The sequence below is a fragment of the Rhinolophus sinicus genome, linkage group LG09, assembly GCF_036562045.2.
Source record: "Rhinolophus sinicus isolate RSC01 linkage group LG09, ASM3656204v1, whole genome shotgun sequence".
Taxonomy (NCBI): domain Eukaryota; kingdom Metazoa; phylum Chordata; class Mammalia; order Chiroptera; family Rhinolophidae; genus Rhinolophus; species Rhinolophus sinicus.
The window spans coordinates 24,133,439-24,147,440 of record NC_133758.1 but is presented as its reverse complement, the minus strand read 5'-3'; positions in this window follow the sequence as shown (position 1 = coordinate 24,147,440).

Here is a 14,002-nt window from a genome sequence, read left to right as displayed (position 1 = left end):
ATGATAATCATGACACAATTTTTACATAGCCAATCAAATAATTTGATACCACTGTATTTTGATGGAGCAAAGAGGACTGGCACTCTCAAACATTGTTGATGGGAGTATAAGTTGGTGCAAATTCTGTGAAGAAACATTAGCCATAACCATTAAATTATTAAATGTGTTTGTACTCTTGGTTCAATTTTCAGGAATTCATGCTCTAAATATGATACAAGTGAACCCAAAATAATCACATAAGACTATTTATTGCATCACTGATTAATATAGGAAAAATATTATAAATAACCTAAATACCTATTAATAAAGAACTGGTTAAATAAATTACCATAACTCCATACAATGAAGTAGCGTCAAATTCAGGGTTGAGGTTATGGTTAAGGTGAAAGCTGAGATGAAATCATCAAGATAACTTAAGTAAAATAAATCAAGAAGTGAACAGTGCTTAATAAACTATCATCTTTACATATTTCAATGGATAATATTTAGTTTTATACATATGCTAAATGCACATAGAAAGCATAGGAATATATAAGAAACTCCTCACCATGGTTGTCTGGGAAGACAACTGGCTGATTGACAGATTGAAAGCAGTCTGACATTTTAGTTTGTAAATGTCTGTATTTGATTTTTGTATAATGAGCATATATTATTCATTCAAAAATTGATTAATGATAAATAAATTGACAATAAAATAACATATTTATGATACTGCAGTTGTATGTGACTTTTCTAAATTAAGGATGCTAGAGGCAGAGCCAGTGGCAGAACTGTGTTTGAAAACAAGATTGCCTGACTGCAAGATCAGATTTTTCTCATGATATTACATTCATGTTGGAAAAAAAAAAAATTCTCCAGGGATTACAGAAGTAACTTAAGTAATGGAATTTTAAATTAATGTGAACATTTTTTACATCTTATATAGATGCGAAAGAACAGATTGTGTTATGTTCTTCCTGGGGATAACCAAGAGAATCACAAAGCCATGTACATCCGGAACTTATTGATCTGTCCAGTTGAAACCTAACACCATGTACATTGTACATTGATTTTTTAGAAGAATGCCTTGAAATGCACGTGCACAGTCTTCCCTGCTGAGCCTGTGGAGTTGCTATTAAAATCAGCACATTGAATAAAGCTCCACTGAGAGCCAATTAAGTTTAAGTTTGGGTTAAAATTGAATGGCTAAGAATCCACAATACGTGATATTAACAAGCATTAACTTAAAGTCATTAACCAGCATTTTACGAGCTGAATGAATCACAACTTCAGGGATTGCCCACCTGTAATGCCCTGCGAGAAGTTCACGTTCTTTTTGCTTGAACATTCCCCCTGATAGGATGTCCTTTCAAACTAAAGTGTTTAAAACCATGAAAAGGTCAGTAGGGTCTCTAGTCTGTTATCTTCAAATCTGTACATACACAGCAGTCTGCAAGATTTAAAAGGCTCTTGTCAATTTTAGATCAAGAACAAATTGACAACAACTAAGAAATTTGCTGTATTTTTTTTCTATGTTGCTTAAGTGAATTTATGTCTCCAAGGTATCTTTTTCTAGCAATTGTTCTAAATGGTCATGATAAATTAAATTATTATTGCCTGTCTGGCTACCTCTATTAGAGCTCACCATAACAACAATAGTTTGCTTTGAATGATATTATAAATTTAATACAGGTAATATTGTAAAGATACTAAATGAAAGTAGTTTTGTCTTTTACAATTCCAAGGTCTTAATTGTACCAACCAGTGCCAAGGCTGGATGAATTCTTCTCAGAGGGCCCAGTGAGGGAGGAAAATTGAGCTTCTCTCAGATAGCGTGTTTGGGAAAAGGAGGGGAGGATAAACCTCTTGAGAGAGGAGAAACAGCCTGACATTTATACAAAGGTACATTTTAAACCAGAAGAGATATTGTAATACCCTAAACACACCCCTGGAGGGAATAAAGATGACTAAGATCAGCTTAATTCCAATTGTTAAAGAAAATAACATCTTTTTGCATTTCATATTAACAGTGTGCAAAGTTTAAATCTACCACATGTGTTTTTAAAACATACAAAAAGATTTTAAGAGCACATGCATTATGGCAAAGTATAAGTTAAGAATAATATTGGCTTGCAAGTGACAGGAAACTCCAAAAAAGTGGTTTAAACATAATGGAAATTAAGTTCACGCTCAGGTCAATGAAATCCTGTAGGAACAGTGTGAGAAGAGCATGATGGTGCCATAATTATTAGGAACTCATATGCCTGTGTCTTGTAATTTGCCCATTCTTGACATGTGTTTTGTACCCATGACCTAAGATAGCCACTCAGGGGTGGGAGAAAAAAAAAAGGCTACTCATGCTCTAGCCATTATGTCTATATTCCAGCAAAAAAGGAAAATGGAAAGAGACCTTCCCACTTACTAAAAAACATCCTGCAAGTTGTTTTTCATTTTGTTGGAAAGAACTTGTTTACATGGCTTTTTTAAATCTCATTTGAAGAAAGGCCATGTAGCCAGCTAAAGATCGAGGCTAAATTTCTAGGAAATAAATATTAAGCAAAATTTAGCAACTTCAACTGTAGTTTCCCAATTTAGCAATGAAGAAATGACGTCAAGTGTATCGGTGATAACACATTTCTTAATAGTGTGTTAGACTGCATTTAAGGTTTTCTTCCGAGCTGCTGAAAACAGTTACCCAGATTTTGTTGGCAGAGATCATTCTCAACAATAGCTATTTGCTTCCTGCCTATCAAATGTACACCTCACTTGTCTGTCTCCATTAACTTTTTGCATAGATTTTCATTGCAATATCAAATCAGAGTGAACTATTTTTTTAAAAAAAAGAAATTGTAAAGGCAGTCAAATTCAAAATGTGTAGTTTGAAGTTGCACACAAATCAACAGAAATGATGACAAATGAAAGTCTCTGACCAAGTTTTTACATACAGAGTTTGCATTTTGGGGGAAGCATATGGGTGTCTGTGTGTGGGCGGTGTGTGAGTATGGTTGTACGAGTGTTTGTAGGTATCTGTACTTGTGGGTGAGTGTGGATAGATGGGTTGGTGTATATGGGTGGTATGGTATGTGGGGGGTATGTGTGTGGGGTGTGTGTATATGGGTTTTGTGTACGTAAGGTGGGCGTGTTTCTGTCTGTGCATGGAGGCATTTGTACGTGTGGGTAGGTATGTGAGTATATGTGTGTTTCTGAGTGTATGTTTTTTGGAGATAGGGTTTGTGTGTGGGAGTGAGTTTCTGTGTATAGTGTAGTGTGTATCTGTGTATGGGAGGGGATGAGTTAGTGCATGCGGTGTGGGGTGTGTGTGTGTGTATGTGTGTGTGTGTGTTTGAATGTTTAGGTGTGGTGGGTATGGAGGGGTGTTGGTGTGGGTGTGGAGAATGTCAGAGGGGGCTGGGTGGAGCATAAGCAGACATCAGGTGATGGGAGTAGAAGGGGATACCATGTCCAAGTGCATCAATGTGACTGAGCAGAATGTCCAGTCAGCCTGTGGGATGGGATTGTGCTGGAAAAGAGGAGAGAGAATTGACCAGAGAGGGAAACAGGAATGTGACAGTGAGGGGCTCCATTGTCTGGTGTTGCAGACTTTTCCCTCCTGGGCTGGACATAGAACATACTCCTGCATTCTGGGGACAAGGGAAAGGGAAGGGATTTTCAGTTAATCTTGTTTTCCCTCCTTTCTCAGTTTGTTCATTCATGTTGGTTTAGAGAAAGTGAAAAGGCACATCTTCCTAGGCCTAAGGGACAAAGTAAAGATGCTAGAGAAACAGATGTAAGTGTGATATCATAATCCCTGAGTCGATTTGAGAGTATGTATGGTTTCAAAAACAAAAAGACCTGATTGTCTAGTGGTTAGGATTCAGTGCTCTCAAAAACAAAAAGAGACAGGATGGTAGCTTGTAAGGTTCCAAAGCTGTACACATGGTGTTCAGCAACATTTGTCAAATGAACACTAGTTCCTCAGTGAATTAAGGAACAAAGTCCTGTGTTGATACAGGTTATATAATTTCACTTAAAAAAATTAATAACATTTGTAAAAAAAATTAGTTTAGGCAATAGAACATTAATTAGGGATGGAAAAATCAAGGTATATATATTTTTAAAACATTTCAACTTTTCTGTGTCACATGCCTGATTTCTGCTTCAGTAGGTGTCAGGTGGGGCTTTAGAGCAGACATTTTTATGTATGGCGTGGATGCACTTTTAGACAGTCTGCACCAAATACTGAGTGACCTTGAGAGACCACCAGAGATTGCTAAATGTGGTAGGCTGAATAATGCCCCCCAAAATGTCCGCACCTTAATCTCCAGACACTATGTTACCTTACATGGTAAAAGAGACTTTACAGGTGGAACTAAATTAAGTGTCCTGAAATCAGGAGATTAGCCTGGATTATACAAGTAAGTCTAATATAATCACAAGGGTCCTTATAAGAGAGAGGTAGGAGGGTCAGAGTCTATAGAAGGAGATATGAGCAGGAAGCAAAAGGTTGGAGGGATGCAAGGAAGAGGTCAAGAGGGAAGGAATGCAGGTGACTTGTAGGCAAGCAAATGGGTTCTTCCCTCAAGAGCCTCCAGAATGACCCAGCCGTGATGATACCCAGTGAGACTGGTTTTGGACCTCTAATCTCTACAACTATCAGAGAGATGATATATCCATTTTGTTTTAAGCTATTAGGTTGGTGCAAAAGTAATTGCAGTTTTTGCAATTATTTGTAACCTTTTAAATTGCAATAACTTTTGCACCAACCTAATATTAAGTTTTCCAATGAACGCACTGAACATACATTTTAGCGAAGCCAGTTATACATTTATTTACATTTTTATGTGAATAAATAAAATTAAGCTAGCATAGATAAGAAAGAAAGTAAAAAGACAATTAGCCTTGCCCAGAGTTGGGTATGTTGAAAACCAGATGTGGAAGGAGATGTCTGGAGTACGTGAGAAGGTGGATGTAAGAACAGTTTTGAAAGAATAAAGAGAAAAGAAGCTTGGATGGGCTGATGATCTGGAAGAAGAGCATGGAGCAGAGGAAACTCGGATGACTGGTAGGTGAGGTGCAGACTCTGTGTATATCGAGCAGGCATAAAAAGAGGAAGTTGTAAGAGAGGGAAATTTGCAAAGCTTGACGTGTCAAATTCACTTTAAAATGCATTCACTAATCACTCACGACAGACCAACATTGTAATTGCTGAAAGAGAAAGAAGTGGAATTCATGACTAGTTTGCTAGCATCCACATTCTTTGTCCATTTAGACAAATGTAATGAGTCAGACAGAGTTGGAGCCCAATGATGTGAATTCCATGTGGCTTCAGCTGTAGCTGACTGTGGATTTTACGGGACTGGATATGCTAGAGCTGTAAATTTTAACGCGGCAATTTTATTCTAAGAAAAATAGCACTTTAAATACAGGTCAAATAAGTTCTAAGAAATCTACAAAGAGAAAATGCCAGCAAAAGAGCAATACAGATTCATAGAATGATAGAACTGGACAGGTCTTCTGAGGTTATTTGGTCCATCTCTCTCATTTAGCAAAAAATAAACAGGTCCAGATAACAAAAATATGTGTTACCAAATTCACATAGCAAACATGTAGCAGAAATAATAAAACCAGGACCCTTATTGTGTGACCAATAACCATACTATGTATCAGTTAAGGAACTTGAAAAAGAATTGCCTAATTGATTAACTAGCACGGGTGAACATCATTCCTACAAACCCATATGGACCAAACACTCCTATCTGGTCCTAGGATTTACTCAGATAAACAACTATGAGTTGAACTACTTCTCTGTACCAGATGCATTGCTGAAAACACAGAAATAAACAGGACACCCTGCTCTTCTTGGGAGGGAGACAGATCTGTAAACATTTGTACATATATGGGTATTCCAATTTGTCTCTAAATTGTATCCATAGCTGGGATTTAGCCATTTCTCAAAACAGCTGGCATATTAGTGAAAAAGACCACATGGAATTATTTGAATAAAAAGGAACAAGGAGAATTTGAATGATAAATTGCAAAATATCCTAAACAGAATTAGAGAAAATGTCTCAAAGTATAATGCAGTTACCTTTTACAACATGATGGCCATCTTTTCCTATGTATTCCAACCAGGTCTAATGATATAATAATGGGGGAAAATATGTTCAAGAAAAAATAATTAATATATTCTAGAGATCTTGTGCAATATCATGAGACCAGTCAAAAATGCATCAACACCTGTGACAACTGAAAGGAAGCCCCATCTTCCCCACTCTTGAGTAAACAGTGTGTCTTCAGCACACTAGAGTTCTGCAGTGAGCATAGAAGGCCCCAGGTCATTAGCAGCAGCCTGGGCTGGGTTATGGAAGGATCTGTTGCTCAGCAGCAGGGCCCTGGGCAGCTTGCTGGGTGAACTCAGGCAGTGGCATGGGAAGAACTTGCAGCTTCTCAGTCAAAGGCATTCATCACATAGGACCAGGACAGGAAAGGAAGAAAATGACAAAGCTGCACTATGGCGAAAGCTACTCTGGAGATCCGTGTAATGCTCGGAAGGTTATAAAAGGCCAGAGGAGCTGCTTTAGCACATGGGACGCAATTCAAAGAAATGCTACTTACTAAAGTTAGCATGACTCTTATTTGTATCCTACAGCTAGTATGATCTAGGGAAGCCTGGGTTTTATGCACACAGGTAGCTAAAGAGATATAAACAAATAATAGAGTGTAAGACGTGTTGTAATAGGAAATTTTAGAAAGTATTAAGTTCACGTACGTATGTATGCACACAAGTGGCCACGTAGGGGTCATGAAGACCTGTGCATTTTACGTTTTAAACAATTTCTTCTTTAATTTTTCCCAAATACATATTCCTCAAATGGGGCTCATCCTTTCTACTTACAGAAAGAATAATAGAAAATTAAAATTTTTATAAAAGCATTTGGCCCATGTCAAGTCATAATGACTTCACCTGTAGTAAAGGGTCTATTAATATGGATGAGTTAAAAATGATCTAGTTAATTGGTTTGAGACATGATGAAAATCTTATCAGAGCAGAAAAAGAACTAAAAGTCTAGGCTTTCAAAAGCCAAGAACAATTAAATCCTCAGAAGGAAAACGTCCAAGGGAATTTCACAATTGTGGGCAAGTGAAGATGAGAAGTCTCAAAGACGTTGCTTAGTTAATTCCCTGGCATTAGGAGACTGCTTTTTGTGATGGGGGCGGAGCTGCAGGCATGCCCTCTTTTCCTAGTGTGCTTGTTAGGAAAGGGACAAAAGCCTTTGTTTCCTCTAATCCCAACATCTCCCAAGGGTATAAATATATAAACAAAAGGGCAATGGTTCTGCTGGTGCTTTGAAGGACTTTGTACAGAAATTGGAATATTATTTTTAAAACTGCTTGTTATGACCCATTCATGGATTTTAAAATCGATGGTATTGCAATCTGTGTATAAGGAAATAGATTAGACTAGAATAGATGACATCAAAACACCTTTTACCTTAGAAAGGTGCTTTGGGAAATTTTTGTTTCATTTCTGTGTGTGCATGTGTTTGTAGTGAGTCGCATTGTTAAACATGTTTCTTACATTGCGTTGAAAAAAAGTTTGAGTGCACTGAATGAAATGGTGAGGCTCACATTCGCACTTTGCCCCAGAACAAGCATTTCTATGAGTTTACTATAATAGAGGTTGTTGTGTGCAAGTAATTTTATAACATGCGTCTCCACCGAATGATAGCACTTTTGTCATTTTCAGCCTTCTGCAAATGTCTTCACAAGAGACCTAATGTGGTGGTGCCCCGTTCCAAATAGTTTTATCTGCGCAAAGGATGCCTCTCGCTAATCCTCTTAGACTAGCTTCAGATTTTAGTACCTCTGTTTGTTTCAAGATGGTAATCCTGGTTTGTATCTGATCTCAGCTTTTTTATACCATTTTTCTTAATATGTCTTTGCTTCAAGTTTTGATATCTTCAACCGTCTTCAAACTACTCATGTCATGAGAATCTAGTTCATGTTCTATAATAACAGGGTTTGAAAAACATTAAACATTCAATCAACTCAAGTATAGTATGCCTAGTGCTGAGGCATGTGTGGTAGGATATAATAAAGACTTAATGTGTCACTGTCAGGAAACATACAATCTAGAAGAGGAAACACATAAAAAAAATCTTTGAGGAGTACAAGACATTATGTAATTAAGAACTAAATTCTATGGGTGGTATGGATAATAAAAATTATAGTAGTAGTTCAGGGGAGAAACTGATCTACGAAATTGATCTAGAGTATAGAGTAACCCCGGAAACATTTTAGGATGGGTACAAAACTAGATCCCTCATAGTGTTCCAAGGTGAGTTAGTGGAGGGTTTTTCCTTCCTCTGGGAAGCCTAGGGAAAATAATACAATGAAAGTTTTGATAACATGAAAATGCGAAGGATGATGGTAATCCCAGAGAATGGAATAACTTTGGGAGGCAGACTTGACTGAGACTCACCATGGCAGAGCCTGAGCATCCAGGGAAATACCTGAGGGGCTTCTGGAAGTTGGGAGGTGATGGAACACAAAGGTGAGAGTGTGTTAAAGATAATCCAAGACACTTGAAACTTTTCCCACACTAGCACATAGTAAGTAATACTAAAGTAAAACATGGAGAAAGGTTGTGAGTTGAGAAGAAGTGGGGAAAATGATTTGCTCTCCAGAAAGAGAGGATGTAACAGGCTACTTGAGAAGATTACCACTGATGTGTCATAGTGTTATCTCTTCTTTTAACTAAAAGGTATGCAGAGTTTATATACTCAGAAAGACTATTCTCCTTTATCAGAGACTGCTTAGCCAAAGGGCGAAAACTGGCATAAAGATAAAAGGACCTTTCTTCTTTCTTTTTTTTTAATTGACTGTTCACGTGTGTAAGAAGAGGCCTAATGATTCAATAAAATTTGGCTTACTCTTCTTCTAACTGTTGTAGTCTATGAGGAATTGATTTCGGTGATTAAGAGACTGGCTCTACTAGTAGGTTGAAAAATTAGTTGCGGAAGTCCACAGGTAGGGAGAACAAGGTGATATATCAGCATCATATTATCAGCGATGGCACAGGCTTTTTTTTTTTTTTTTGGCAGCTTTTCACTAACATCTTTATCATGTGGCTGATTCTCACATCGCTCCATGGTGAAACACTGCTGCTGGACCACCAGACACCATGTCAGTATTCATGTGGCAAAATGGAGAAAGAAGAGGGGGCTAAGCAAAAGGGCAAAAGCAAGTGTCACCTGTCTGGAGAAGATAATCTCTAAGCTTTCCTCCAACTCTGACTCTAAAGGCAGTACAGTGCCACGGCAACAGGAAGAATACTCTAATACTAATGCAGTGGTACCTTGGTTTTTGAACGTAATCTGTTCCAGAAGACCAGTTGAGTTCTAAAATGTGGGAAAACAGCCGACAGCGAGGCCTCAGGATCTTGCTCTCCATGGAAGCCGGGAGACATGTTTGACTTGCGAGGCGTGTTCGAAAACCGAAGCACTTACTTCCGATTTGACGGTGTTTGTAAACCGAAATGTTCATCAACAGAGACGTTCGAAAACCAAGGTACTAATAGAGCAATTAAAACACTCTCTGCACTCCTAACACTATGAGAAAGCTATAAATATCTTGTTAGAAGAAAGCCTAGAGAATGCATGTACCTAGATGTTAGTATTTAGAAAAATATGGATTGTATTATTACTATTATTAACATTTAAAAAGTGTTTTATCTGACACAAGCACTAGGAAAAACACTTTACATTAATTTTCTGTCATAAATAGCTCTTATTTGGGGTATGAGACAAGTATTCTTATTATGCCTAAATATGGAGGAGGAAACAGGCTTAAAGAACCTATAATATCGCACAGCTAGTAAATAATAAGACCAGAATTTGAATGAATCTGCTAACCACAAATGCATTTAATTCAATGTGTATTAAATAGACAGAACACTACTAACATATGAATTTTTAACTGGTTTCTTGCAATTTCCATAATTGAGAATAGGATTCCAGGGAAGGAAGTCTATAGCTAGAATTTCTACTTGTGCCCATCAGAAGCAAGTGTCCTTTTTCATTTGTAGAGGTTTAAGTGAGACACCAAAACATGGCCACTAATTACCAAACTGATTTAACAAAGAACAAAGCATTTGCTTTAACAGCTTCTATAGCAACTAAACTGGAACTCCAGAAATTCCCTTTAACTAACAATCTTTCCATTCTTCCCAGAATGCCAAAAGCAGTTCTAAAATATCTCTAATAAGAAATGTCAAGAGGTTCTATAGTGATTGAATCTTGAGCTCACCAAATAAAAGAAAACAGTGCCATTTGGTTAATGAGAACTTTTTACAACACTGATAATGAAAAATGAACAAGAAGCTTAAATCATGAAAAGAGAAGTTCATTTGTCTTATTAATATAAACTATGATATCTTATTTTTCCGTACAGTCTTATGTGAGGATTAAACTATCCCATTAGTTCTCCACTAGTGAATAAGATTAGTGCTTTTATATTAACTCACAGACATAATTTCCATTAAATTTCATAATTATAGAGCCATATAATCTTTTCACTATATTGTCCCAACTAAATATTTTCTCTTCAATCAGATGCTACTGAATAAAAGGCGGATCTCAATAAGTAGAAAGTGAGCTGGGTTAATAGTGATCAACAGATTATGTAGAAAGCAATCATGACATTGTGATGAAAAAGAAAGCTAAATTGGAAAGCAAAAGAAAAAGTAAACCAAACAGCAGAGAAAAAATATGTACAGATAAAACAAGAGAGTGAGAACGAGGGGGGTGGAGGCAGAGGAAAGAGTAAGAGACAGAGGAGTATAGGAGAAGAAAAAAGGAAAGTGGAAGGAAGAAAGGAAGGAAGGAGGGAGGAAAGAGAGGAAGGAAGAGGGGAGAATTGGTGATTTTTAAATCAATCCCAAACACAAAACTTAAAAGCAAGCGTTCATTAAAGAGTTAGAGGGCCTCACAGCCTATCAATATTTGTACCCTCTGGTTCATGTTCCTTCCTCAGCTACCCACATAAATCACAAAGATTATATATCTGGTGTAGGACATTGGAACAGGGAAAACAAAATAAGCCACAGCAATGCATGACAAATTATATGAAAAGGTTCATATCACGGTTCTGAAATAATCACTGCATATATGTCATTAGAACACTTAATTACATGACTTCTGTGGGCTTTATCCTTATGGGCCTCTCTTCTCTGTGTATTAAAAGAGGACGATAGAATGAATAAATGTAAAGATGACTTTTTAGCTTTAAGACGTTAAGTTATTTTTAACATCTATCGCTCTGCATCTCTATCCATCTCTCTGTAAGAAAATCTTCACAAAGAAACAGACATACCCTTATGAGACACTCAGTCTTTGGGTGCTTACGATATCCTACCGTAATTGTTTACTGCCTCCCCACCGCCCTGCCCCACACCTTATGTTTGATTCAAAGATTTCTGGCAAAGCATTCTACCAGGAGTGACTTAAATATGGTGACTATGCAGGAAAGTTTGACTTCAGCACCTCTTCATTCCTCTTTGCTGCTCTCAGTTCAGCTATTGCATCCTTCCTCCTTCTGCATGGAGCCCTCATTCCTGAGTTTCTGCTGCATGTGTGGAACACCGACCTTATCCCTGTTGGCACCTCTCTACAACAGGTCTTTCGCCGGCCACTTTTACTCCAATTGGACCCCACGATTCACCAGTTGATGAATGGCTGATATCACATAATCCAACAATCTCATCACTATGAATGTTTTATCAAGTTTGTAAATGTGTATATATATATATACACATTTACAAACTTGATGTATATGTATATATGTATTTATGTATATATGTATATATGTATGTATATATATGAATATATGTGTGTGTGTGTGTGTGTGTGTGTATATATATATATATATATATATATATATATTTAGCATGAATATAAATGACCCTAGACTTGTACCCTTATTTTAGGATTGTTTGTTGGTATCAAAAAGTCAGAGCACACAACTGAAAGTGAGGGTGAGTTCTTCTTGAAAAGAATCAGTTATATACAACAGCTGTCTGTCATCTTGGGAAAAGCTTAATATTGGAGCAGAAAAATGAGGATGTAGGGAAGTGAGATTTAAGAAAGTTTTTCTTCATTCAAACTAAAGTTTGATTGAACTAGGTGTTGAAACTTTGGGGTCATGAAGAAGTGTTTGAAAAACACTTTCAAAAACATATTTCCTAAATTTTTATATTTTGACATGTATACTGAATGGATTCACAATTTATATGAGAGAGACTTCCAGAAAGCCCGGTTCTACCCTTCACTTAAAATTATATTCTAAGCTGACAAGACATGTCTAACATAAATCTATCCTATCAAATTAAGTCCATGGTCCACCATGAGTGTTTGTTAAAATTCTTAGGCCAGATTAACTTTGAACCAGAAAAGTAAAGGGAAGCTTTCCAAATCTAGTTTACGAGGAGAACAGATTATTCTATTAAGCATGTGTTGTGGATGTAACTAACTTATTTTAAATTTAAATTATATGGCATTAGATGCAATGCTTACTTAATTACTTTCTTAAGTTATGGGAAGTAGGCATAATTTAGTGTTATTCCTGAATCATTACTTATTAACTTCTATTTTACCATAACAATGTTTTCAGGAGCTCCTGAAATATACGAGGTCAGACAATTAAGTTCGTGAACTCATCCTAGACAAAGTGCTACACATCTCATTGCTGAATATCACTATAGTCACCTTTGAAGTACTCCCCTTGGGAAGCTATGCACCAACGCCAGTGCCTAGTCCATGCTACAAAGCAATTTTAGAACTCTTTTTCTAGAATGGCCATCAGAGCTGTTGTTATATTACACTTGATGTCCTGAATGTCATCAAAATGGCTTCCTTTCAATATTTCCTTTACCTTTGGGTAAAGAAAGAAGTCATTAGGGGCCAGATCAGGTGAATAGGGAGGGTGTTCCAATACAGTTATTTGTTTACTGGCTAAAAACTCCCTCACAGACAAGTGCCGTGTGAGCTGGTGCATTGTCTTGATGCAAGAGTCATGAATTGTTGGCAAAAAGTTCAGGTTGTCTAACTTTTTCATTCAGTCTTTCCAGCACTTCTAAATAGTAAATTTGATTAACTGTTTGTCCAGTTGGTACAAATTCATAATAAATAATCCCTCTGATATCAAAAAAAGATTAGCAACATCATTGCAACAAGTTCACAAACTTAATTGACAGACCTAGTATAGGCTATATCTCCTTGCAGGATTTTTATATACAGATTTTTTTAAATCCCCTTTGACTATTTAACTTTCTTTCTTCTTCCTTATTATCGGGTATAATTTTGATTTGTTCTATGTTTTTTTCTTCTCGTGACCTAGTCAACTCTTCCAGTTGCTCTATTTCATCTATTGTAGACTTGCAAACTCACTGGCAAGTAGTTATACTTATGTTCAAATAGTATTTTGAATAAATTTTGAGCCATTGAATGAGGGCCATGATTACTGACACACGCTTTGGGACTTCTCTCTTTTGTTCACTCATTAGTGTTTCAAATTTTATTTCATTCCCAGACATGTTTGAAGTCTATGTGTTTAAAATTGCTAGATAACTAAGTTCCAGTTTGTTAAGACATGTAGAAGTCCAAAGATAGAAGCTTGCTGTGTGATCATGATTTCATGGCAGATTAAATGGCTTTTGTCATTATTATTGTTAATAAGGCAAACTTTCACTTTTATGTCCTTCTCTGCCTGGCAAATTGATAACTGCATCTTTCGTTATAGTCTTCATTATCTACTGACTTTCTCTTTCATAGAAAAGTTTAATAGCATTTTAATCAAGCCAGCACTTGATTAAAAGTCATGGAGACATATTCAATGCATAACATACTGTCTGCGTATAATTACCTTTAAAAAAATAAAAACCTGTTTCTAATCTTACATAGGACAAAGCATTGTGTCAATAGAAGAATGTGTGTACCTGTCAACAGATTGTCTTGGTAGCACAAGT